Source organism: Atractosteus spatula, chromosome 10 (assembly GCF_055471065.1).
Source record: "Atractosteus spatula isolate fAtrSpa1 chromosome 10, fAtrSpa1.hap1, whole genome shotgun sequence".
NCBI lineage: Eukaryota > Metazoa > Chordata > Actinopteri > Semionotiformes > Lepisosteidae > Atractosteus > Atractosteus spatula.
Window position 1 is genome coordinate 12631356 of NC_142715.1, and position 25756 is coordinate 12657111.

General features: G+C 43.0%; 16 non-coding genes across 16 annotated transcripts; all 16 read left to right on the forward strand.

Moving 5' to 3' along the window:
- The first annotated feature begins 732 nt into the window (after window positions 1–732).
- trnan-guu (transfer RNA asparagine (anticodon GUU)) lies at window positions 733–806 on the forward strand. The gene has a single exon. It is a non-coding gene; the product is annotated as a tRNA-Asn (tRNA).
- A 1435-nt stretch (window positions 807–2241) lies between these two features.
- On the forward strand, window positions 2242–2313 carry trnaw-cca (transfer RNA tryptophan (anticodon CCA)). The gene has a single exon. It is a non-coding gene; the product is annotated as a tRNA-Trp (tRNA).
- Window positions 2314–3912: 1599 nt separating this feature from the next.
- trnan-guu (transfer RNA asparagine (anticodon GUU)) lies at window positions 3913–3986 on the forward strand. The gene has a single exon. It is a non-coding gene; the product is annotated as a tRNA-Asn (tRNA).
- Window positions 3987–5422: 1436 nt separating this feature from the next.
- trnaw-cca (transfer RNA tryptophan (anticodon CCA)) lies at window positions 5423–5494 on the forward strand. The gene has a single exon. It is a non-coding gene; the product is annotated as a tRNA-Trp (tRNA).
- A 1599-nt stretch (window positions 5495–7093) lies between these two features.
- trnan-guu (transfer RNA asparagine (anticodon GUU)) lies at window positions 7094–7167 on the forward strand. The gene has a single exon. It is a non-coding gene; the product is annotated as a tRNA-Asn (tRNA).
- A 1436-nt stretch (window positions 7168–8603) lies between these two features.
- Window positions 8604–8675, forward strand: trnaw-cca (transfer RNA tryptophan (anticodon CCA)). The gene has a single exon. It is a non-coding gene; the product is annotated as a tRNA-Trp (tRNA).
- Window positions 8676–10273: 1598 nt separating this feature from the next.
- Window positions 10274–10347, forward strand: trnan-guu (transfer RNA asparagine (anticodon GUU)). The gene has a single exon. It is a non-coding gene; the product is annotated as a tRNA-Asn (tRNA).
- Window positions 10348–11782: 1435 nt separating this feature from the next.
- On the forward strand, window positions 11783–11854 carry trnaw-cca (transfer RNA tryptophan (anticodon CCA)). Its single transcript has one exon. It is a non-coding gene; the product is annotated as a tRNA-Trp (tRNA).
- Window positions 11855–13452: 1598 nt separating this feature from the next.
- On the forward strand, window positions 13453–13526 carry trnan-guu (transfer RNA asparagine (anticodon GUU)). Its single transcript has one exon. It is a non-coding gene; the product is annotated as a tRNA-Asn (tRNA).
- Window positions 13527–14961: 1435 nt separating this feature from the next.
- On the forward strand, window positions 14962–15033 carry trnaw-cca (transfer RNA tryptophan (anticodon CCA)). Its single transcript has one exon. It is a non-coding gene; the product is annotated as a tRNA-Trp (tRNA).
- Window positions 15034–16631: 1598 nt separating this feature from the next.
- trnan-guu (transfer RNA asparagine (anticodon GUU)) lies at window positions 16632–16705 on the forward strand. Its single transcript has one exon. It is a non-coding gene; the product is annotated as a tRNA-Asn (tRNA).
- Window positions 16706–18140: 1435 nt separating this feature from the next.
- trnaw-cca (transfer RNA tryptophan (anticodon CCA)) lies at window positions 18141–18212 on the forward strand. Its single transcript has one exon. It is a non-coding gene; the product is annotated as a tRNA-Trp (tRNA).
- Window positions 18213–19806: 1594 nt separating this feature from the next.
- trnan-guu (transfer RNA asparagine (anticodon GUU)) lies at window positions 19807–19880 on the forward strand. Its single transcript has one exon. It is a non-coding gene; the product is annotated as a tRNA-Asn (tRNA).
- Window positions 19881–21315: 1435 nt separating this feature from the next.
- trnaw-cca (transfer RNA tryptophan (anticodon CCA)) lies at window positions 21316–21387 on the forward strand. The gene has a single exon. It is a non-coding gene; the product is annotated as a tRNA-Trp (tRNA).
- Window positions 21388–22985: 1598 nt separating this feature from the next.
- Window positions 22986–23059, forward strand: trnan-guu (transfer RNA asparagine (anticodon GUU)). The gene has a single exon. It is a non-coding gene; the product is annotated as a tRNA-Asn (tRNA).
- Window positions 23060–24494: 1435 nt separating this feature from the next.
- On the forward strand, window positions 24495–24566 carry trnaw-cca (transfer RNA tryptophan (anticodon CCA)). The gene has a single exon. It is a non-coding gene; the product is annotated as a tRNA-Trp (tRNA).
- The last annotated feature ends 1190 nt before the right edge of the window (window positions 24567–25756 follow it).

Sequence of the window (25756 nt, forward strand, 5' to 3'; positions counted from 1 at the left end):
CTTCTCTCTTGTAGTAAAGCAGATCTTGCTAGGCGAGCATTTGCTCCCGTAAATTAGGTCACTTTTCATGTTAACTCACGTCTTCTAAACACAACATTTCCTGGTGCATGTTTTCTCCATGAAAAAAAGTCATTTTCCCTTACATGATTTCTCGCTTTGTTTCATCAAAGAGTGCAGAAAGAAGAAAGAAAGGAAAAGTGTCATAAATGAACTCTGCCGCCCTTGGGAAATGTCAAGCGCATTGGACATGAAAAGTGCCCAATAAAGGCCATTTCTCTTCGTTTCTCTTACAGTCGGGGCTCCTGTTGCGTGTAAAGGAGGCAGCTTGCTCAGCCAGCAGACTCAGTGCTTACTGAACGCAGATGGCTCAGAGCGGTGTGTCCAAGCGGCTGTAAAAGAGGAGAATTCTGCTGGCGCCGTAGCTCAGTTGCTTAAGTACCTGTCTCTTTAACTGGAGATCCTGGCTCCACATCCCAGCTGTGCCTTTCTTCCTGTCTTTTCGTGCAGAAAGTACCATTTTGGACAACCGCATAGGGCTTGATTTAGTTTAATGCATGAATGCATTTCCTTTCTGCAACAACTTGTTTTTCAAGAAATTCATACAGCTTGTGAAAAATGAAATTTAATTCTTGGCTATCAGAGCAGAAGGAATATTGCCGACTGGCAAGAAAATGCAAGCAATGTTTATTTTTTGACCGGAAAGGTGCGAATGGAGAGACGCCTCTCACGTCGGTCTCTGTGGCGCAATCGGCGAGCGCGTTCGGCTGTTAACTGAAAGGTTGGTGGTTCGAGCCCACCCAGGGACGGGCTTCTTATTATTGTCAATGTGAACACTGGCTCCGCTAAAGCCGAAACCTTAACCCTCTTTCTATTTGCCGAAAATGCGAGTCTTTTGCCCGTGTCCAACAACAACACTTGAGACCGGGGAAGTCCAATAGTGACCAACACCGCAACTCCCCAGACAACCATATTCACCCATGGAAAAGTATCTTTGAAGGGCTGGCGGGAGATATCATTTATACTCCTGTTGCGTCCTCTGCTAAAATAGTTTAGAAATACAACGCAGATTTCTTTGAAAATTTGACAAGCATTGTTACGTTAGCACTGTGAAGTTGGATGTTGATATTTTGATATATTTACCTTCATTTTAACATAAATATAAACATAAATGCTGTACAATCTATGCTGTACAATCAAACACAGGCATATTTTGAGTCTCGTGCTGATCGTCCTGTGGATCCAAAAGAAATTTTTAAAGCTGATACATTTTCGATTGTAATTTGCATCTAGCTACAACATCCCTGGAAAAGAGAATTTATTAGTTGCGTGCAATCGGTATCTTTTACTTTACGTGTGGTCGTGGAAACAGTTTTAAAAATGTTTTCTAAAGAAGATTGTATTGCCAGGACCTGCCTTTAGCGCTCAGTAGCGATTACGCTGTTGATATAGATGGAGAAGAAATGTCAGATGAATTGATGATCTAAGCTAAAATAGCCCTAACACGCCTCCTGTAACAGTGTTTGTATTCATAGCAAGTAATATTAGTTTTCAAACCCGAACGTTGCTTTTGCTTAAGTGTTATGTAACCATTAGCGGTTTCGGTAGCTTCTGAAGAGCGCACTTTTCCAAACTGAAGCCTATAAGAACATTATTCAAGATGCACCATGGCCCAGAATCGTGCATCGGGACAAGGATTAACATCAACTGAAAGTACTCCCAGATAAAAGATTTGACCGAAAAAATTGAAAGAGTAGGCAAGTTTTAAAACAACGCCATGACGTCTCGATTTCCAATCTCTTTCCTGGTTCAGGCCATGTCCAATGACATGAGCAGTGGAGTCATACCGAGGTTGTGAGTTCAAGCCTCACCTGGAGCAGTCTGGTTTTCTGTCTTGACAGCTAAACAGTGTTTTGTGTTATTTGCTAAATGGAGAGAGGATTCTGTGTTAATTGTGCTCCTCCTGGGAGAGGTCAAGATGAGAAGTTCACGAGGCTGGTGGTAAATATCCTGTCCAGGAATATCGTGGCTGTAGGGGGTCAGATCTATAGATGTAGTAAACACATCAGTGGAGACGGTGTGTCTGCTCTCTGTGAGAGAGCCGGGCGGAAAGAATAATCTGTGGTCTGGGAAGAAGAGACCCTCGTTGGAAGAGCTGCGCTCCTCACAGCAGAGAATGAAAAAAAACTTTTCCAGGGACGCTGATTGTTCTCTTTGGGGGAATTAAAAGCACTTGAGGCAAGTGACCTCGTGGCGCAACGGTAGCGCGTCTGACTCCAGATCAGAAGGTTGCGTGTTCAAATCACGTCGAGGTCAGCTGATGATTTTGCAGGTGCTGCTGGTGCCGAACCCGGGACTTACACCACGCAGTTGGGTTTTATCTGTACACCGCATGGGTAATCTGAACGAAGTAACAGCGCAGTACGGAACACCCAGTCAGGAGCTTATGCAGCGAAGCATCTTGAACACGGCAAGAGAAAAGGCACACTGCACATCCGCGAAACATCACGTCCGGCTTTAGAGACAGTAACATCAGAGAATGGAAGTTTCAGACCTCCTTTCTGTTACAGGTTCAAGCAAACCTGAAAGTTAGGCAGTGTTTGGTCACTTTTGTATGAAAAAGTGTCTGAAGCCTGTAATTATAATTTGCTCTTTTTTAATTGTGGTTGAAATCCTCTCCCATGTACCAAGACCTTACAGTATATTCATGTTTACTTAAATGACTAACGCTATTGGACATTAGTTGGTGTTTTTTTTTGTAACGATTTGCTATTTCATGCAGGAAAGAAAGAAACCCAGACCCAACGTTTGCTTTCAGGTGCGGTTCATTTACATTACGGACATCTATTTCTGAGGAGCCTGATTTAAATCACACAACCCCGGTAGAAGTCGAATCGACAATCTAATCAACCGAAATCAGACGCCTTATCCATTAAACCACTAGCCCGTCACGTAAATGAATTGCACCATGGTGAGTTCAGCGCCGCTACTAGTAATACCCCACCCCCATCTTAAATTTCTACGTGAGAAACGTGTTTTCTACATTTTTATCAGTTTTTAAAAATCATCACTTTAAGCAGACAAAGCCTTCATGTGTCGCTCTGAATTTCTAATTGATTTAGAATTCCAAGAAAAAAGCGTTTTGTTCCACAACGGCGTGAAATGCTCACGTCTTTCACTCTACTTCTCTCTTGTAGTAAAGCAGATCTTGCTAGGCGAGCATTTGCTCCCGTAAATTAGGTCACTTTTCATGTTAACTCACGTCTTCTAAACACAACATTTCCTGGTGCATGTTTTCTCCATGAAAAAAAGTCATTTTCCCTTACATGATTTCTCGCTTTGTTTCATCAAAGAGTGCAGAAAGAAGAAAGAAAGGAAAAGTGTCATAAATGAACTCTGCCGCCCTTGGGAGATGTCAAGCGCATTGGACATGAAAAGTGCCCAATAAAAGCCATTTCTCTTCGTTTCTCTTACAGTCGGGGCTCCTGTTGCGTGTAAAGGAGGCAGCTTTCTCAGCCAGCAGACTCAGTGCTTACTGAACGCAGATGGCTCAGAGCGGTGTGTCCAAGCGGCTGAAAAAGAGGAGAATTCTGCTGGCGCCGTAGCTCAGTTGCTTAAGTACCTGTCTCTTTAACTGGAGATCCTGGCTCCACATCCCAGCTGTGCCTTTCTTCCTGTCTTTTCGTGCAGAAAGTACCATTTTGGACAACCGCATAGGGCTTGATTTAGTTTAATGCATGAATGCATTTCCTTTCTGCAACAACTTGTTTTTCAAGAAATTCATACAGCTTGTGAAAAATGAAATTTAATTCTTGGCTATCAGAGCAGAAGGAATATTGCCGACTGGCAAGAAAATGCAAGCAATGTTTATTTTTTGACCGGAAAGGTGCGAATGGAGAAAAGGCTCTCTTGTCGGTCTCTGTGGCGCAATCGGCGAGCGCGTTCGGCTGTTAACTGAAAGGTTGGTGGTTCGAGCCCACCCAGGGACGGGCTTCTTATTATTGTCAATGTGAACACTGGCTCCGCTAAAGCCGAAACCTTAACCCTCTTTCTATTTGCCGAAAATGCGAGTCTTTTGCCCGTGTCCAACAACAACACTTGAGACCGGGGAAGTCCAATAGTGACCAACACCGCAACTCCCCAGACAACCATATTCACCCATGGAAAAGTATCTTTGAAGGGCTGGCGGGAGATATCATTTATACTCCTGTTGCGTCCTCTGCTAAAATAGTTTAGAAATACAACGCAGATTTGTTTGAAAATTTGACAAGCATTGTTACGTTAGCACTGTGAAGTTGGATGTTGATATTTTGATATATTTACCTTCATTTTAACATAAATATAAACATAAATGCTGTACAATCTATGCTGTACAATCAAACACAGGCATATTTTGAGTCTCGTGCTGATCGTCCTGTGGATCCAAAAGAAAATTTTAAAGCTGATACATTTTCGATTGTAATTTGCATCTAGCTACAACGTCCCTGGAAAAGAGAATTTATTAGTTGCGTGCAATCGGTATCTTTTACTTTACGTGTGGTCGTGGAAACAGTTTTAAAAATGTTTTCTAAAGAAGATTGTATTGCCAGGACCTGCCTTTAGCGCACAGTAGCGATTACGCTGTTGATATAGATGGAGAAGAAATGTCAGATGAATTGATGATCTAAGCTAAAATAGCCCTAACACGCCTCCTGTAACAGTGTTTGTATTCATAGCAAGTAATATTAGTTTTCAAACCCGAACGTTGCTTTTGCTTAAGTGTTATGTAACCATTAGCGGTTTCGGTAGCTTCTGAAGAGCGCACTTTTCCAAACTGAAGCCTATAAGAACATTATTCAAGATGCACCATGGCCCAGAATCGTGCATCGGGACAAGGATTAACATCAACTGAAAGTACTCCCAGATAAAAGATTTGACCGAAAAAATTGAAAGAGTAGGCAAGTTTTAAAACAACGCCATGACGTCTCGATTTCCAGTCTCTTTCCTGGTTCAGGCCATGTCCAATGACATGAGCAGTGGAGTCATACCGAGGTTGTGAGTTCAAGCCTCACCTGGAGCAGCCTGGTTTTCTGTCTTGACAGGTAAACAGTGTTTTGTGTTATTTGCTAAATGGAGAGAGGATTCTGTGTTAATTGTGCTCCTCCTGGGAGAGGTCAAGATGAGAAGTTCACGAGGCTGGTGGTAAATATCCTGTCCAGGAATATCGTGGCTGTAGGGGGTCAGATCTATAGATGTAGTAAACACATCAGTGGAGACGGTGTGTCTGCTCTCTGTGAGAGAGCCGGGTGGAAAGAATAATCTGTGGTCTGGGAAGAAGAGACCCTCGTTGGAAGAGCTGCGCTCCTCACAGCAGAGAATGAAAAAAAAACTTTTCCAGGGACGCTGATTGTTCTCTTTGGGGGAATTAAAAGCACTTGAGGCAAGTGACCTCGTGGCGCAACGGTAGCGCGTCTGACTCCAGATCAGAAGGTTGCGTGTTCAAATCACGTCGAGGTCAGCTGATGAGTTTGCAGGTGCTGCTGGTGCCGAACCCGGGACTTACACCACGCAGTTGGGTTTTATCTGTACACCGCATGGGTAATCTGAACGAAGTAACAGCGCAGTACGGAACACCCAGTCAGGAGCTTATGCAGCGAAGCATCTTGAACACGGCAAGAGAAAAGGCACACTGCACATCCGCGAAACATCACGTCCGGCTTTAGAGACAGTAACATCAGAGAATGGAAGTTTCAGACCTCCTTTCTGTTACAGGTTCAAGCAAACCTGAAAGTTAGGCAGTGTTTGGTCACTTTTGTATGAAAAAGTGTCTGAAGCCTGTAATTATAATTTGCTCTTTTTTAATTGTGGTTGAAATCCTCTCCCATGTACCAAGACCTTACAGTATATTCATGTTTACTTAAATGACTAACGCTATTGGACATTAGTTGGTGTTTTTTTTTGTAACGATTTGCTATTTCATGCAGGAAAGAAAGAAACCCAGACCCAACGTTTGCTTTCAGGTGCGGTTCATTTACATTACGGACATCTATTTCTGAGGAGCCTGATTTAAATCACACAACCCCGGTAGAAGTCGAATCGACAATCTAATCAACCGAAATCAGACGCCTTATCCATTAAACCACTAGCCCGTCACGTAAATGAATTGCACCATGGTGAGTTCAGCGCCGCTACTAGTAATACCCCACCCCCATCTTAAATTTCTACGTGAGAAACGTGTTTTCTACATTTTTATCAGTTTTTAAAAATCATCACTTTAAGCAGACAAAGCCTTCATGTGTCGCTCTGAATTTCTAATTGATTTAGAATTCCAAGAAAAAAGCGTTTTGTTCCACAACGGCGTGAAATGCTCACGTCTTTCACTCTACTTCTCTCTTGTAGTAAAGCAGATCTTGCTAGGCGAGCATTTGCTCCCGTAAATTAGGTCACTTTTCATGTTAACTCACGTCTTCTAAACACAACATTTCCTGGTGCATGTTTTCTCCATGAAAAAAAGTCATTTTCCCTTACATGATTTCTCGCTTTGTTTCATCAAAGAGTGCAGAAAGAAGAAAGAAAGGAAAAGTGTCATAAATGAACTCTGCCGCCCTTGGGAGATGTCAAGCGCATTGGACATGAAAAGTGCCCAATAAAAGCCATTTCTCTTCGTTTCTCTTACAGTCGGGGCTCCTGTTGCGTGTAAAGGAGGCAGCTTTCTCAGCCAGCAGACTCAGTGCTTACTGAACGCAGATGGCTCAGAGCGGTGTGTCCAAGCGGCTGAAAAAGAGGAGAATTCTGCTGGCGCCGTAGCTCAGTTGCTTAAGTACCTGTCTCTTTAACTGGAGATCCTGGCTCCACATCCCAGCTGTGCCTTTCTTCCTGTCTTTTCGTGCAGAAAGTACCATTTTGGACAACCGCATAGGGCTTGATTTAGTTTAATGCATGAATGCATTTCCTTTCTGCAACAACTTGTTTTTCAAGAAATTCATACAGCTTGTGAAAAATGAAATTTAATTCTTGGCTATCAGAGCAGAAGGAATATTGCCGACTGGCAAGAAAATGCAAGCAATGTTTATTTTTTGACCGGAAAGGTGCGAATGGAGAAAAGGCTCTCTTGTCGGTCTCTGTGGCGCAATCGGCGAGCGCGTTCGGCTGTTAACTGAAAGGTTGGTGGTTCGAGCCCACCCAGGGACGGGCTTCTTATTATTGTCAATGTGAACACTGGCTCCGCTAAAGCCGAAACCTTAACCCTCTTTCTATTTGCCGAAAATGCGAGTCTTTTGCCCGTGTCCAACAACAACACTTGAGACCGGGGAAGTCCAATAGTGACCAACACCGCAACTCCCCAGACAACCATATTCACCCATGGAAAAGTATCTTTGAAGGGCTGGCGGGAGATATCATTTATACTCCTGTTGCGTCCTCTGCTAAAATAGTTTAGAAATACAACGCAGATTTGTTTGAAAATTTGACAAGCATTGTTACGTTAGCACTGTGAAGTTGGATGTTGATATTTTGATATATTTACCTTCATTTTAACATAAATATAAACATAAATGCTGTACAATCTATGCTGTACAATCAAACACAGGCATATTTTGAGTCTCGTGCTGATCGTCCTGTGGATCCAAAAGAAAATTTTAAAGCTGATACATTTTCGATTGTAATTTGCATCTAGCTACAACGTCCCTGGAAAAGAGAATTTATTAGTTGCGTGCAATCGGTATCTTTTACTTTACGTGTGGTCGTGGAAACAGTTTTAAAAATGTTTTCTAAAGAAGATTGTATTGCCAGGACCTGCCTTTAGCGCACAGTAGCGATTACGCTGTTGATATAGATGGAGAAGAAATGTCAGATGAATTGATGATCTAAGCTAAAATAGCCCTAACACGCCTCCTGTAACAGTGTTTGTATTCATAGCAAGTAATATTAGTTTTCAAACCCGAACGTTGCTTTTGCTTAAGTGTTATGTAACCATTAGCGGTTTCGGTAGCTTCTGAAGAGCGCACTTTTCCAAACTGAAGCCTATAAGAACATTATTCAAGATGCACCATGGCCCAGAATCGTGCATCGGGACAAGGATTAACATCAACTGAAAGTACTCCCAGATAAAAGATTTGACCGAAAAAATTGAAAGAGTAGGCAAGTTTTAAAACAACGCCATGACGTCTCGATTTCCAGTCTCTTTCCTGGTTCAGGCCATGTCCAATGACATGAGCAGTGGAGTCATACCGAGGTTGTGAGTTCAAGCCTCACCTGGAGCAGCCTGGTTTTCTGTCTTGACAGGTAAACAGTGTTTTGTGTTATTTGCTAAATGGAGAGAGGATTCTGTGTTAATTGTGCTCCTCCTGGGAGAGGTCAAGATGAGAAGTTCACGAGGCTGGTGGTAAATATCCTGTCCAGGAATATCGTGGCTGTAGGGGGTCAGATCTATAGATGTAGTAAACACATCAGTGGAGACGGTGTGTCTGCTCTCTGTGAGAGAGCCGGGTGGAAAGAATAATCTGTGGTCTGGGAAGAAGAGACCCTCGTTGGAAGAGCTGCGCTCCTCACAGCAGAGAATGAAAAAAAAACTTTTCCAGGGACGCTGATTGTTCTCTTTGGGGGAATTAAAAGCACTTGAGGCAAGTGACCTCGTGGCGCAACGGTAGCGCGTCTGACTCCAGATCAGAAGGTTGCGTGTTCAAATCACGTCGAGGTCAGCTGATGAGTTTGCAGGTGCTGCTGGTGCCGAACCCGGGACTTACACCACGCAGTTGGGTTTTATCTGTACACCGCATGGGTAATCTGAACGAAGTAACAGCGCAGTACGGAACACCCAGTCAGGAGCTTATGCAGCGAAGCATCTTGAACACGGCAAGAGAAAAGGCACACTGCACATCCGCGAAACATCACGTCCGGCTTTAGAGACAGTAACATCAGAGAATGGAAGTTTCAGACCTCCTTTCTGTTACAGGTTCAAGCAAACCTGAAAGTTAGGCAGTGTTTGGTCACTTTTGTATGAAAAAGTGTCTGAAGCCTGTAATTATAATTTGCTCTTTTTTAATTGTGGTTGAAATCCACTCCCATGTACCAAGACCTTACAGTATATTCATGTTTACTTAAATGACTAACGCTATTGGACATTAGTTGGTGTTTTTTTTGTAACGATTTGCTATTTCATGCAGGAAAGAAAGGAACCCAGACCCAACGTTTGCTTTCAGGTGCGGTTCATTTACATTACGGACATCTATTTCTGAGGAGCCTGATTTAAATCACACAACCCCGGTAGAAGTCGAATCGACAATCTAATCAACCGAAATCAGACGCCTTATCCATTAAACCACTAGCCCGTCACGTAAATGAATTGCACCATGGTGAGTTCAGCGCCGCTACTAGTAATACCCCACCCCCATCTTAAATTTCTACGTGAGAAACGTGTTTTCTACATTTTTATCAGTTTTTAAAAATCATCACTTTAAGCAGACAAAGCCTTTATGTGTCGCTCTGAATTTCTAATTGATTTAGAATTCCAAGAAAAAAGCGTTTTGTTCCACAACGGCGTGAAATGCTCACGTCTTTCACTCTACTTCTCTCTTGTAGTAAAGCAGATCTTGCTAGGCGAGCATTTGCTCCCGTAAATTAGGTCACTTTTCATGTTAACTCACGTCTTCTAAACACAACATTTCCTGGTGCATGTTTTCTCCATGAAAAAAAGTCATTTTCCCTTACATGATTTCTCGCTTTGTTTCATCAAAGAGTGCAGAAAGAAGAAAGAAAGGAAAAGTGTCATAAATGAACTCTGCCGCCCTTGGGAAATGTCAAGCGCATTGGACATGAAAAGTGCCCAATAAAGGCCATTTCTCTTCGTTTCTCTTACAGTCGGGGCTCCTGTTGCGTGTAAAGGAGGCAGCTTGCTCAGCCAGCAGACTCAGTGCTTACTGAACGCAGATGGCTCAGAGCGGTGTGTCCAAGCGGCTGTAAAAGAGGAGAATTCTGCTGGCGCCGTAGCTCAGTTGCTTAAGTACCTGTCTCTTTAACTGGAGATCCTGGCTCCACATCCCAGCTGTGCCTTTCTTCCTGTCTTTTCGTGCAGAAAGTACCATTTTGGACAACCGCATAGGGCTTGATTTAGTTTAATGCATGAATGCATTTCCTTTCTGCAACAACTTGTTTTTCAAGAAATTCATACAGCTTGTGAAAAATGAAATTTAATTCTTGGCTATCAGAGCAGAAGGAATATTGCCGACTGGCAAGAAAATGCAAGCAATGTTTATTTTTTGACCGGAAAGGTGCGAATGGAGAGACACCTCTCACGTCGGTCTCTGTGGCGCAATCGGCGAGCGCGTTCGGCTGTTAACTGAAAGGTTGGTGGTTCGAGCCCACCCAGGGACGGGCTTCTTATTATTGTCAATGTGAACACTGGCTCCGCTAAAGCCGAAACCTTAACCCTCTTTCTATTTGCCGAAAATGCGAGTCTTTTGCCCGTGTCCAACAACAACACTTGAGACCGGGGAAGTCCAATAGTGACCAACACCGCAACTCCCCAGACAACCATATTCACCCATGGAAAAGTATCTTTGAAGGGCTGGCGGGAGATATCATTTATACTCCTGTTGCGTCCTCTGCTAAAATAGTTTAGAAATACAACGCAGATTTCTTTGAAAATTTGACAAGCATTGTTACGTTAGCACTGTGAAGTTGGATGTTGATATTTTGATATATTTACCTTCATTTTAACATAAATATAAACATAAATGCTGTACAATCTATGCTGTACAATCAAACACAGGCATATTTTGAGTCTCGTGCTGATCGTCCTGTGGATCCAAAAGAAATTTTTAAAGCTGATACATTTTCGATTGTAATTTGCATCTAGCTACAACATCCCTGGAAAAGAGAATTTATTAGTTGCGTGCAATCGGTATCTTTTACTTTACGTGTGGTCGTGGAAACAGTTTTAAAAATGTTTTCTAAAGAAGATTGTATTGCCAGGACCTGCCTTTAGCGCTCAGTAGCGATTACGCTGTTGATATAGATGGAGAAGAAATGTCAGATGAATTGATGATCTAAGCTAAAATAGCCCTAACACGCCTCCTGTAACAGTGTTTGTATTCATAGCAAGTAATATTAGTTTTCAAACCCGAACGTTGCTTTTGCTTAAGTGTTATGTAACCATTAGCGGTTTCGGTAGCTTCTGAAGAGCGCACTTTTCCAAACTGAAGCCTATAAGAACATTATTCAAGATGCACCATGGCCCAGAATCGTGCATCGGGACAAGGATTAACATCAACTGAAAGTACTCCCAGATAAAAGATTTGACCGAAAAAATTGAAAGAGTAGGCAAGTTTTAAAACAACGCCATGACGTCTCGATTTCCAATCTCTTTCCTGATTCAGGCCTTGTCCAATGACATGAGCAGTGGAGTCATACCGAGGTTGTGAGTTCAAGCCTCACCTGGAGCAGCCTGGTTTTCTGTCTTGACAGGTAAACAGTGTTTTGTGTTATTTGCTAAATGGAGAGAGGATTCTGTGTTAATTGTGCTCCTCCTGGGAGAGGTCAAGATGAGAAGTTCACGAGGCTGGTGGTAAATATCCTGTCCAGGAATATCGTGGCTGTAGGGGGTCAGATCTATTGATGTAGTAAACACATCAGTGGAGACGGTGTGTCTGCTCTCTGTGAGAGAGCCAGGCGGAAAGAATAATCTGTGGTCTGGGAAGAAGAGACCCTCGTTGGAAGAGCTGCGCTCCTCACAGCAGAGAATGAAAAAAAACTTTTCCAGGGACGCTGATTGTTCTCTTTGGGGGAATTAAAAGCACTTGAGGCAAGTGACCTCGTGGCGCAACGGTAGAGCGTCTGATTCCAGTTCAGAAGGTTGCGTGTTCAAATCACGTCGAGGTCAGCTGATGAGTTTGCAGGTGCTGCTGGTGCCGAACCCGGGACTTACACCACGCAGTTGGGTTTTATCTGTACACCGCATGGGTAATCTGAACGAAGTAACAGCGCAGTACGGAACACCCAGTCAGGAGCTTATGCAGCGAAGCATCTTGAACACGGCAAGAGAAAAGGCACACTGCACATCCGCGAAACATCACGTCCGGCTTTAGAGACAGTAACATCAGAGAATGGAAGTTTCAGACCTCCTTTCTGTTACAGGTTCAAGCAAACCTGAAAGTTAGGCAGTGTTTGGTCACTTTTGTATGAAAAAGTGTCTGAAGCCTGTAATTATAATTTGCTCTTTTTTAATTGTGGTTGAAATCCACTCCCATGTACCAAGACCTTACAGTATATTCATGTTTACTTAAATGACTAACGCTATTGGACATTAGTTGGTGTTTTTTTTGTAACGATTTGCTATTTCATGCAGGAAAGAAAGGAACCCAGACCCAACGTTTGCTTTCAGGTGCGGTTCATTTACATTACGGACATCTATTTCTGAGGAGCCTGATTTAAATCACACAACCCCGGTAGAAGTCGAATCGACAATCTAATCAACCGAAATCAGACGCCTTATCCATTAAACCACTAGCCCGTCACGTAAATGAATTGCACCATGGTGAGTTCAGCGCCGCTACTAGTAATACCCCACCCCCATCTTAAATTTCTACGTGAGAAACGTGTTTTCTACATTTTTATCAGTTTTTAAAAATCATCACTTTAAGCAGACAAAGCCTTTATGTGTCGCTCTGAATTTCTAATTGATTTAGAATTCCAAGAAAAAAGCGTTTTGTTCCACAACGGCGTGAAATGCTCACGTCTTTCACTCTACTTCTCTCTTGTAGTAAAGCAGATCTTGCTAGGCGAGCATTTGCTCCCGTAAATTAGGTCACTTTTCATGTTAACTCACGTCTTCTAAACACAACATTTCCTGGTGCATGTTTTCTCCATGAAAAAAAGTCATTTTCCCTTACATGATTTCTCGCTTTGTTTCATCAAAGAGTGCAGAAAGAAGAAAGAAAGGAAAAGTGTCATAAATGAACTCTGCCGCCCTTGGGAAATGTCAAGCGCATTGGACATGAAAAGTGCCCAATAAAGGCCATTTCTCTTCGTTTCTCTTACAGTCGGGGCTCCTGTTGCGTGTAAAGGAGGCAGCTTGCTCAGCCAGCAGACTCAGTGCTTACTGAACGCAGATGGCTCAGAGCGGTGTGTCCAAGCGGCTGTAAAAGAGGAGAATTCTGCTGGCGCCGTAGCTCAGTTGCTTAAGTACCTGTCTCTTTAACTGGAGATCCTGGCTCCACATCCCAGCTGTGCCTTTCTTCCTGTCTTTTCGTGCAGAAAGTACCATTTTGGACAACCGCATAGGGCTTGATTTAGTTTAATGCATGAATGCATTTCCTTTCTGCAACAACTTGTTTTTCAAGAAATTCATACAGCTTGTGAAAAATGAAATTTAATTCTTGGCTATCAGAGCAGAAGGAATATTGCCGACTGGCAAGAAAATGCAAGCAATGTTTATTTTTTGACCGGAAAGGTGCGAATGGAGAGACGCCTCTCACGTCGGTCTCTGTGGCGCAATCGGCGAGCGCGTTCGGCTGTTAACTGAAAGGTTGGTGGTTCGAGCCCACCCAGGGACGGGCTTCTTATTATTGTCAATGTGAACACTGGCTCCGCTAAAGCCGAAACCTTAACCCTCTTTCTATTTGCCGAAAATGCGAGTCTTTTGCCCGTGTCCAACAACAACACTTGAGACCGGGGAAGTCCAATAGTGACCAACACCGCAACTCCCCAGACAACCATATTCACCCATGGAAAAGTATCTTTGAAGGGCTGGCGGGAGATATCATTTATACTCCTGTTGCGTCCTCTGCTAAAATAGTTTAGAAATACAACGCAGATTTCTTTGAAAATTTGACAAGCATTGTTACGTTAGCACTGTGAAGTTGGATGTTGATATTTTGATATATTTACCTTCATTTTAACATAAATATAAACATAAATGCTGTACAATCTATGCTGTACAATCAAACACAGGCATATTTTGAGTCTCGTGCTGATCGTCCTGTGGATCCAAAAGAAATTTTTAAAGCTGATACATTTTCGATTGTAATTTGCATCTAGCTACAACATCCCTGGAAAAGAGAATTTATTAGTTGCGTGCAATCGGTATCTTTTACTTTACGTGTGGTCGTGGAAACAGTTTTAAAAATGTTTTCTAAAGAAGATTGTATTGCCAGGACCTGCCTTTAGCGCTCAGTAGCGATTACGCTGTTGATATAGATGGAGAAGAAATGTCAGATGAATTGATGATCTAAGCTAAAATAGCCCTAACACGCCTCCTGTAACAGTGTTTGTATTCATAGCAAGTAATATTAGTTTTCAAACCCGAACGTTGCTTTTGCTTAAGTGTTATGTAACCATTAGCGGTTTCGGTAGCTTCTGAAGAGCGCACTTTTCCAAACTGAAGCCTATAAGAACATTATTCAAGATGCACCATGGCCCAGAATCGTGCATCGGGACAAGGATTAACATCAACTGAAAGTACTCCCAGATAAAAGATTTGACCGAAAAAATTGAAAGAGTAGGCAAGTTTTAAAACAACGCCATGACGTCTCGATTTCCAATCTCTTTCCTGATTCAGGCCTTGTCCAATGACATGAGCAGTGGAGTCATACCGAGGTTGTGAGTTCAAGCCTCACCTGGAGCAGCCTGGTTTTCTGTCTTGACAGGTAAACAGTGTTTTGTGTTATTTGCTAAATGGAGAGAGGATTCTGTGTTAATTGTGCTCCTCCTGGGAGAGGTCAAGATGAGAAGTTCACGAGGCTGGTGGTAAATATCCTGTCCAGGAATATCGTGGCTGTAGGGGGTCAGATCTATTGATGTAGTAAACACATCAGTGGAGACGGTGTGTCTGCTCTCTGTGAGAGAGCCAGGCGGAAAGAATAATCTGTGGTCTGGGAAGAAGAGACCCTCGTTGGAAGAGCTGCGCTCCTCACAGCAGAGAATGAAAAAAAACTTTTCCAGGGACGCTGATTGTTCTCTTTGGGGGAATTAAAAGCACTTGAGGCAAGTGACCTCGTGGCGCAACGGTAGAGCGTCTGATTCCAGTTCAGAAGGTTGCGTGTTCAAATCACGTCGAGGTCAGCTGATGAGTTTGCAGGTGCTGCTGGTGCCGAACCCGGGACTTACACCACGCAGTTGGGTTTTATCTGTACACCGCATGGGTAATCTGAACGAAGTAACAGCGCAGTACGGAACACCCAGTCAGGAGCTTATGCAGCGAAGCATCTTGAACACGGCAAGAGAAAAGGCACACTGCACATCCGCGAAACATCACGTCCGGCTTTAGAGACAGTAACATCAGAGAATGGAAGTTTCAGACCTCCTTTCTGTTACAGGTTCAAGCAAACCTGAAAGTTAGGCAGTGTTTGGTCACTTTTGTATGAAAAAGTGTCTGAAGCCTGTAATTATAATTTGCTCTTTTTTAATTGTGGTTGAAATCCACTCCCATGTACCAAGACCTTACAGTATATTCATGTTTACTTAAATGACTAACGCTATTGGACATTAGTTGGTGTTTTTTTTGTAACGATTTGCTATTTCATGCAGGAAAGAAAGGAACCCAGACCCAACGTTTGCTTTCAGGTGCGGTTCATTTACATTACGGACATCTATTTCTGAGGAGCCTGATTTAAATCACACAACCCCGGTAGAAGTCGAATCGACAATCTAATCAACCGAAATCAGACGCCTTATCCATTAAACCACTAGCCCGTCACGTAAATGAATTGCACCATGGTGAGTTCAGCGCCGCTACTAGTAATACCCCACCCCCATCTTAAATTTCTACGTGAGAAACGTGTTTTCTACATTTTTATCAGTTTTTAAAAATCATCACTTTAAGCAGACAAAGCCTTTATGTGTCGCTCTGAATTTCTAATTGATTTAGAATTCCAAGAAAAAAGCGTTTTGTTCCACAACGGCGTGAAATGCTCACGTCTTTCACTCTACTTCTCTCTTGTAGTAAAGCAGATCTTGCTAGGCGAGCATTTGCTCCGGTAAATTAGGTCACTTTTCATGTTAACTCACGTCTTCTAAACACAACATTTCCTGGTGCATGTTTTCTCCATGAAAAAAAGTCATTTTCCCTTACATGATTTCTCGGTTTATTTCATCAAAGAGTGCAGAAAGAAGAAAGAAAGGAAAAGTGTCATAAATGAACTCTGCCGCCCTTGGGAGATGTCAAGCGCATTGGACATGAAAAGTGCCCAATAAAAGCCATTTCTCTTCGTTTCTCTTACAGTCGGGGCTCCTGTTGCGTGTAAAGGAGGCAGCTTGCTCAGCCAGCAGACTCAGTGCTTACTGAACGCAGATGGCTCAGAGCGGTGTGTCCAAGCGGCTGTAAAAGAGGAGAATTCTGCTGGCGCCGTAGCTCAGTTGCTTAAGTACCTGTCTCTTTAACTGGAGATCCTGGCTCCACATCCCAGCTGTGCCTTTCTTCCTGTCTTTTCGTGCAGAAAGTACCATTTTGGTCAACCGCATAGGGCTTGATTTAGTTTAATGCATGAATGCATTTCCTTTCTGCAACAACTTGTTTTTCAAGAAATTCATACAGCTTGTGAAAAATGAAATTTAATTCTTGGCTATCAGAGCAGAAGGAATATTGCCGACTGGCAAGAAAATGCAAGCAATGTTTATTTTTTGACCGGAAAGGTGCGAATGGAGAAAAGGCTCTCTTGTCGGTCTCTGTGGCGCAATCGGCGAGCGCGTTCGGCTGTTAACTGAAAGGTTGGTGGTTCGAGCCCACCCAGGGACGGGCGTCTTATTATTGTCAATGTGAACACTGGCTCCGCTAAAGCCGAAACCTTAACCCTCTTTCTATTTGCCGAAAATGCGAGTCTTTTGCCCGTGTCCAACAACAACACTTGAGACCGGGGAAGTCCAATAGTGACCAACACCGCAACTCCCCAGACAACCATATTCACCCATGGAAAAGTATCTTTGAAGGGCTGGCGGGAGATATCATTTATACTCCTGTTGCGTCCTCTGCTAAAATAGTTTAGAAATACAACGCCGATTTCTTTGAAAATTTGACAAGCATTGTTACGTTAGCACTGTGAAGTTGGATGTTGATATTTTGATATATTTACCTTCATTTTAACATAAATATAAACATAAATGCTGTACAATCTATGCTGTACAATCAAACACAGGCATATTTTGAGTCTCGTGCTGATCGTCCTGTGGATCCAAAAGAAAATTTTAAAGCTGATACATTTTCGATTGTAATTTGCATCTAGCTACAACGTCCCTGGAAAAGAGAATTTATTAGTTGCGTGCAATCGGTATCTTTTACTTTACGTGTGGTCGTGGAAACAGTTTTAAAAATGTTTTCTAAAGAAGATTGTATTGCCAGGACCTGCCTTTAGCGCTCAGTAGCGATTACGCTGTTGATATAGATGGAGAAGAAATGTCAGATGAATTGATGATCTAAGCTAAAATAGCCCTAACACGCCTCCTGTAACAGTGTTTGTATTCATAGCAAGTAATATTAGTTTTCAAACCCGAACGTTGCTTTTGCTTAAGTGTTATGTAACCATTAGCGGTTTCGGTAGCTTCTGAAGAGCGCACTTTTCCAAACTGAAGCCTATAAGAACATTATTCAAGATGCACCATGGCCCAGAATCGTGCATCGGGACAAGGATTAACATCAACTGAAAGTACTCCCAGATAAAAGATTTGACCGAAAAAATTGAAAGAGTAGGCAAGTTTTAAAACAACGCCATGACGTCTCGATTTCCAATCTCTTTCCTGGTTCAGGCCATGTCCAATGACATGAGCAGTGGAGTCATACCGAGGTTGTGAGTTCAAGCCTCACCTGGAGCAGCCTGGTTTTCTGTCTTGACAGGTAAACAGTGTTTTGTGTTATTTGCTAAATGGAGAGAGGATTCTGTGTTAACTGTGCTCCTCCTGGGAGAGGTCAAGATGAGAAGTTCACGAGGCTGGTGGTAAATATCCTGTCCAGGAATATCGTGGCTGTAGGGGGTCAGATCTATAGATGTAGTAAACACATCAGTGGAGACGGTGTGTCTGCTCTCTGTGAGAGAGCCGGGCGGAAAGAATAATCTGTGGTCTGGGAAGAAGAGACCCTCGTTGGAAGAGCTGCGCTCCTCACAGCAGAGAATGAAAAAAAACTTTTCCAGGGACGCTGATTGTTCTCTTTGGGGGAATTAAAAGCACTTGAGGCAAGTGACCTCGTGGCGCAACGGTAGCGCGACTGACTCCAGTTCAGAAGGTCGCGTGTTCAAATCACGTCGAGGTCAGCTGATGAGTTTGCAGGTGCTGCTGGTGCCGAACCCGGGACTTACACCACGCAGTTGGGTTTTATCTGTACACCGCATGGGTAATCTGAACGAAGTAACAGCGCAGTACGGAACACCCAGTCAGGAGCTTATGCAGCGAAGCATCTTGAACACGGCAAGAGAAAAGGCACACTGCACATCCGCGAAACATCACGTCCGGCTTTAGAGACAGTAACATCAGAGAATGGAAGTTTCAGACCTCCTTTCTGTTACAGGTTCAAGCAAACCTGAAAGTTAGGCAGTGTTTGGTCACTTTTGTATGAAAAAGTGTCTGAAGCCTGTAATTATAATTTGCTCTTTTTTAATTGTGGTTGAAATCCACTCCCATGTACCAAGACCTTACAGTATATTCATGTTTACTTAAATGACTAACGCTATTGGACATTAGTTGGTGTTTTTTTGTAACGATTTGCTATTTCATGCAGGAAAGAAAGGAACCCAGACCCAACGTTTGCTTTCAGGTGCGGTTCATTTACATTACGGACATCTATTTCTGAGGAGCCTGATTTAAATCACACAACCCCGGTAGAAGTCGAATCGACAATCTAATCAACCGAAATCAGACGCCTTATCCATTAAACCACTAGCCCGTCACGTAAATGAATTGCACCATGGTGAGTTCAGCGCCGCTACTAGTAATACCCCACCCCCATCTTAAATTTCTACGTGAGAAACGTGTTTTCTACATTTTTATCAGTTTTTAAAAATCATCACTTTAAGCAGACAAAGCCTTTATGTGTCGCTCTGAATTTCTAATTGATTTAGAATTCCAAGAAAAAAGCGTTTTGTTCCACAACGGCGTGAAATGCTCACGTCTTTCACTCTACTTCTCTCTTGTAGTAAAGCAGATCTTGCTAGGCGAGCATTTGCTCCCGTAAATTAGGTCACTTTTCATGTTAACTCACGTCTTCTAAACACATTTCCTGGTGCATGTTTTCTCCATGAAAAAAAGTCATTTTCCCTTACATGATTTCTCGCTTTGTTTCATCAAAGAGTGCAGAAAGAAGAAAGAAAGGAAAAGTGTCATAAATGAACTCTGCCGCCCTTGGGAGATGTCAAGCGCATTGGACATGAAAAGTGCCCAATAAAGGCCATTTCTCTTCGTTTCTCTTACAGTCGGGGCTCCTGTTGCGTGTAAAGGAGGCAGCTTGCTCAGCCAGCAGACTCAGTGCTTACTGAACGCAGATGGCTCAGAGCGGTGTGTCCAAGCGGCTGTAAAAGAGGAGAATTCTGCTGGCGCCGTAGCTCAGTTGCTTAAGTACCTGTCTCTTTAACTGGAGATCCTGGCTCCACATCCCAGCTGTGCCTTTCTTCCTGTCTTTTCGTGCAGAAAGTACCATTTTGGACAACCGCATAGGGCTTGATTTAGTTTAATGCATGAATGCATTTCCTTTCTGCAACAACTTGTTTTTCAAGAAATTCATACAGCTTGTGAAAAATGAAATTTAATTCTTGGCTATCAGAGCAGAAGGAATATTGCCGACTGGCAAGAAAATGCAAGCAATGTTTATTTTTTGACCGGAAAGGTGCGAATGGAGAGACGCCTCTCACGTCGGTCTCTGTGGCGCAATCGGCGAGCGCGTTCGGCTGTTAACTGAAAGGTTGGTGGTTCGAGCCCACCCAGGGACGGGCTTCTTATTATTGTCAATGTGAACACTGGCTCCGCTAAAGCCGAAACCTTAACCCTCTTTCTATTTGCCGAAAATGCGAGTCTTTTGCCCGTGTCCAACAACAACACTTGAGACCGGGGAAGTCCAATAGTGACCAACACCGCAACTCCCCAGACAACCATATTCACCCATGGAAAAGTATCTTTGAAGGGCTGGCGGGAGATATCATTTATACTCCTGTTGCGTCCTCTGCTAAAATAGTTTAGAAATACAACGCAGATTTCTTTGAAAATTTGACAAGCATTGTTACGTTAGCACTGTGAAGTTGGATGTTGATATTTTGATATATTTACCTTCATTTTAACATAAATATAAACATAAATGCTGTACAATCTATGCTGTACAATCAAACACAGGCATATTTTGAGTCTCGTGCTGATCGTCCTGTGGATCCAAAAGAAATTTTTAAAGCTGATACATTTTCGATTGTAATTTGCATCTAGCTACAACATCCCTGGAAAAGAGAATTTATTAGTTGCGTGCAATCGGTATCTTTTACTTTACGTGTGGTCGTGGAAACAGTTTTAAAAATGTTTTCTAAAGAAGATTGTATTGCCAGGACCTGCCTTTAGCGCTCAGTAGCGATTACGCTGTTGATATAGATGGAGAAGAAATGTCAGATGAATTGATGATCTAAGCTAAAATAGCCCTAACACGCCTCCTGTAACAGTGTTTGTATTCATAGCAAGTAATATTAGTTTTCAAACCCGAACGTTGCTTTTGCTTAAGTGTTATGTAACCATTAGCGGTTTCGGTAGCTTCTGAAGAGCGCACTTTTCCAAACTGAAGCCTATAAGAACATTATTCAAGATGCACCATGGCCCAGAATCGTGCATCGGGACAAGGATTAACATCAACTGAAAGTACTCCCAGATAAAAGATTTGACCGAAAAAATTGAAAGAGTAGGCAAGTTTTAAAACAACGCCATGACGTCTCGATTTCCAATCTCTTTCCTGATTCAGGCCTTGTCCAATGACATGAGCAGTGGAGTCATACCGAGGTTGTGAGTTCAAGCCTCACCTGGAGCAGCCTGGTTTTCTGTCTTGACAGGTAAACAGTGTTTTGTGTTATTTGCTAAATGGAGAGAGGATTCTGTGTTAATTGTGCTCCTCCTGGGAGAGGTCAAGATGAGAAGTTCACGAGGCTGGTGGTAAATATCCTGTCCAGGAATATCGTGGCTGTAGGGGGTCAGATCTATTGATGTAGTAAACACATCAGTGGAGACGGTGTGTCTGCTCTCTGTGAGAGAGCCAGGCGGAAAGAATAATCTGTGGTCTGGGAAGAAGAGACCCTCGTTGGAAGAGCTGCGCTCCTCACAGCAGAGAATGAAAAAAAACTTTTCCAGGGACGCTGATTGTTCTCTTTGGGGGAATTAAAAGCACTTGAGGCAAGTGACCTCGTGGCGCAACGGTAGAGCGTCTGATTCCAGTTCAGAAGGTTGCGTGTTCAAATCACGTCGAGGTCAGCTGATGAGTTTGCAGGTGCTGCTGGTGCCGAACCCGGGACTTACACCACGCAGTTGGGTTTTATCTGTACACCGCATGGGTAATCTGAACGAAGTAACAGCGCAGTACGGAACACCCAGTCAGGAGCTTATGCAGCGAAGCATCTTGAACACGGCAAGAGAAAAGGCACACTGCACATCCGCGAAACATCACGTCCGGCTTTAGAGACAGTAACATCAGAGAATGGAAGTTTCAGACCTCCTTTCTGTTACAGGTTCAAGCAAACCTGAAAGTTAGGCAGTGTTTGGTCACTTTTGTATGAAAAAGTGTCTGAAGCCTGTAATTATAATTTGCTCTTTTTTAATTGTGGTTGAAATCCACTCCCATGTACCAAGACCTTACAGTATATTCATGTTTACTTAAATGACTAACGCTATTGGACATTAGTTGGTGTTTTTTTTGTAACGATTTGCTATTTCATGCAGGAAAGAAAGGAACCCAGACCCAACGTTTGCTTTCAGGTGCGGTTCATTTACATTACGGACATCTATTTCTGAGGAGCCTGATTTAAATCACACAACCCCGGTAGAAGTCGAATCGACAATCTAATCAACCGAAATCAGACGCCTTATCCATTAAACCACTAGCCCGTCACGTAAATGAATTGCACCATGGTGAGTTCAGCGCCGCTACTAGTAATACCCCACCCCCATCTTAAATTTCTACGTGAGAAACGTGTTTTCTACATTTTTATCAGTTTTTAAAAATCATCACTTTAAGCAGACAAAGCCTTTATGTGTCGCTCTGAATTTCTAATTGATTTAGAATTCCAAGAAAAAAGCGTTTTGTTCCACAACGGCGTGAAATGCTCACGTCTTTCACTCTACTTCTCTCTTGTAGTAAAGCAGATCTTGCTAGGCGAGCATTTGCTCCGGTAAATTAGGTCACTTTTCATGTTAACTCACGTCTTCTAAACACAACATTTCCTGGTGCATGTTTTCTCCATGAAAAAAAGTCATTTTCCCTTACATGATTTCTCGGTTTATTTCATCAAAGAGTGCAGAAAGAAGAAAGAAAGGAAAAGTGTCATAAATGAACTCTGCCGCCCTTGGGAGATGTCAAGCGCATTGGACATGAAAAGTGCCCAATAAAAGCCATTTCTCTTCGTTTCTCTTACAGTCGGGGCTCCTGTTGCGTGTAAAGGAGGCAGCTTGCTCAGCCAGCAGACTCAGTGCTTACTGAACGCAGATGGCTCAGAGCGGTGTGTCCAAGCGGCTGTAAAAGAGGAGAATTCTGCTGGCGCCGTAGCTCAGTTGCTTAAGTACCTGTCTCTTTAACTGGAGATCCTGGCTCCACATCCCAGCTGTGCCTTTCTTCCTGTCTTTTCGTGCAGAAAGTACCATTTTGGTCAACCGCATAGGGCTTGATTTAGTTTAATGCATGAATGCATTTCCTTTCTGCAACAACTTGTTTTTCAAGAAATTCATACAGCTTGTGAAAAATGAAATTTAATTCTTGGCTATCAGAGCAGAAGGAATATTGCCGACTGGCAAGAAAATGCAAGCAATGTTTATTTTTTGACCGGAAAGGTGCGAATGGAGAAAAGGCTCTCTTGTCGGTCTCTGTGGCGCAATCGGCGAGCGCGTTCGGCTGTTAACTGAAAGGTTGGTGGTTCGAGCCCACCCAGGGACGGGCGTCTTATTATTGTCAATGTGAACACTGGCTCCGCTAAAGCCGAAACCTTAACCCTCTTTCTATTTGCCGAAAATGCGAGTCTTTTGCCCGTGTCCAACAACAACACTTGAGACCGGGGAAGTCCAATAGTGACCAACACCGCAACTCCCCAGACAACCATATTCACCCATGGAAAAGTATCTTTGAAGGGCTGGCGGGAGATATCATTTATACTCCTGTTGCGTCCTCTGCTAAAATAGTTTAGAAATACAACGCCGATTTCTTTGAAAATTTGACAAGCATTGTTACGTTAGCACTGTGAAGTTGGATGTTGATATTTTGATATATTTACCTTCATTTTAACATAAATATAAACATAAATGCTGTACAATCTATGCTGTACAATCAAACACAGGCATATTTTGAGTCTCGTGCTGATCGTCCTGTGGATCCAAAAGAAAATTTTAAAGCTGATACATTTTCGATTGTAATTTGCATCTAGCTACAACGTCCCTGGAAAAGAGAATTTATTAGTTGCGTGCAATCGGTATCTTTTACTTTACGTGTGGTCGTGGAAACAGTTTTAAAAATGTTTTCTAAAGAAGATTGTATTGCCAGGACCTGCCTTTAGCGCTCAGTAGCGATTACGCTGTTGATATAGATGGAGAAGAAATGTCAGATGAATTGATGATCTAAGCTAAAATAGCCCTAACACGCCTCCTGTAACAGTGTTTGTATTCATAGCAAGTAATATTAGTTTTCAAACCCGAACGTTGCTTTTGCTTAAGTGTTATGTAACCATTAGCGGTTTCGGTAGCTTCTGAAGAGCGCACTTTTCCAAACTGAAGCCTATAAGAACATTATTCAAGATGCACCATGGCCCAGAATCGTGCATCGGGACAAGGATTAACATCAACTGAAAGTACTCCCAGATAAAAGATTTGACCGAAAAAATTGAAAGAGTAGGCAAGTTTTAAAACAACGCCATGACGTCTCGATTTCCAATCTCTTTCCTGGTTCAGGCCATGTCCAATGACATGAGCAGTGGAGTCATACCGAGGTTGTGAGTTCAAGCCTCACCTGGAGCAGCCTGGTTTTCTGTCTTGACAGGTAAACAGTGTTTTGTGTTATTTGCTAAATGGAGAGAGGATTCTGTGTTAACTGTGCTCCTCCTGGGAGAGGTCAAGATGAGAAGTTCACGAGGCTGGTGGTAAATATCCTGTCCAGGAATATCGTGGCTGTAGGGGGTCAGATCTATAGATGTAGTAAACACATCAGTGGAGACGGTGTGTCTGCTCTCTGTGAGAGAGCCGGGCGGAAAGAATAATCTGTGGTCTGGGAAGAAGAGACCCTCGTTGGAAGAGCTGCGCTCCTCACAGCAGAGAATGAAAAAAAACTTTTCCAGGGACGCTGATTGTTCTCTTTGGGGGAATTAAAAGCACTTGAGGCAAGTGACCTCGTGGCGCAACGGTAGCGCGACTGACTCCAGTTCAGAAGGTCGCGTGTTCAAATCACGTCGAGGTCAGCTGATGAGTTTGCAGGTGCTGCTGGTGCCGGAACTTACACCACGCAGTTGGGTTTTATCTGTACACCGCATGGGTAATCTGAACGAAGTAACAGCGCAGTACGGAACACCCAGTCAGGAGCTTATGCAGCGAAGCATCTTGAACACGGCAAGAGAAAAGGCACACTGCACATCCGCGAAACATCACGTCCGGCTTTAGAGACAGTAACATCAGAGAATGGAAGTTTCAGACCTCCTTTCTGTTACAGGTTCAAGCAAACCTGAAAGTTAGGCAGTGTTTGGTCACTTTTGTATGAAAAAGTGTCTGAAGCCTGTAATTATAATTTGCTCTTTTTTAATTGTGGTTGAAATCCACTCCCATGTACCAAGACCTTACAGTATATTCATGTTTACTTAAATGACTAACGCTATTGGACATTAGTTGGTGTTTTTTTGTAACGATTTGCTATTTCATGCAGGAAAGAAAGGAACCCAGACCCAACGTTTGCTTTCAGGTGCGGTTCATTTACATTACGGACATCTATTTCTGAGGAGCCTGATTTAAATCACACAACCCCGGTAGAAGTCGAATCGACAATCTAATCAACCGAAATCAGACGCCTCATCCATTAAACCACTAGCCCGTCACGTAAATGAATTGCACCATGGTGAGTTCAGCGCCGCTACTAGTAATACCCCACCCCCATCTTAAATTTCTACGTGAGAAACGTGTTTTCTACATTTTTATCAGTTTTTAAAAATCATCACTTTTAAGCAGACAAAGCCTTTATGTGTCGCTCTGAATTTCTAATTGATTTAGAATTCCAAGAAAAAAGCGTTTTGTTCCACAACGGCGTGAAATGCTCACGTCTTTCACTCTACTTCTCTCTTGTAGTAAAGCAGATCTTGCTAGGCGAGCATTTGCTCCGGTAAATTAGGTCACTTTTCATGTTAACTCACGTCTTCTAAACACAACATTTCCTGGTGCATAATTCTTGGCTATCAGAGCAGAAGGAATATTGCCGACTGGCAAGAAAATGCAAGCAATGTTTATTTTTTGACCGGAAAGGTGCGAATGGAGAGAAGTCGCTCTCGTCAGTCTCTGTGGCGCAATCGGCGAGCGCGTTCGGCTGTTAACTGAAAGGTTGGTGGTTCGAGCCAAACCCAGGGACGGTCTTCTTATTAATGTCAATGTGAACACTGGCTCCGCT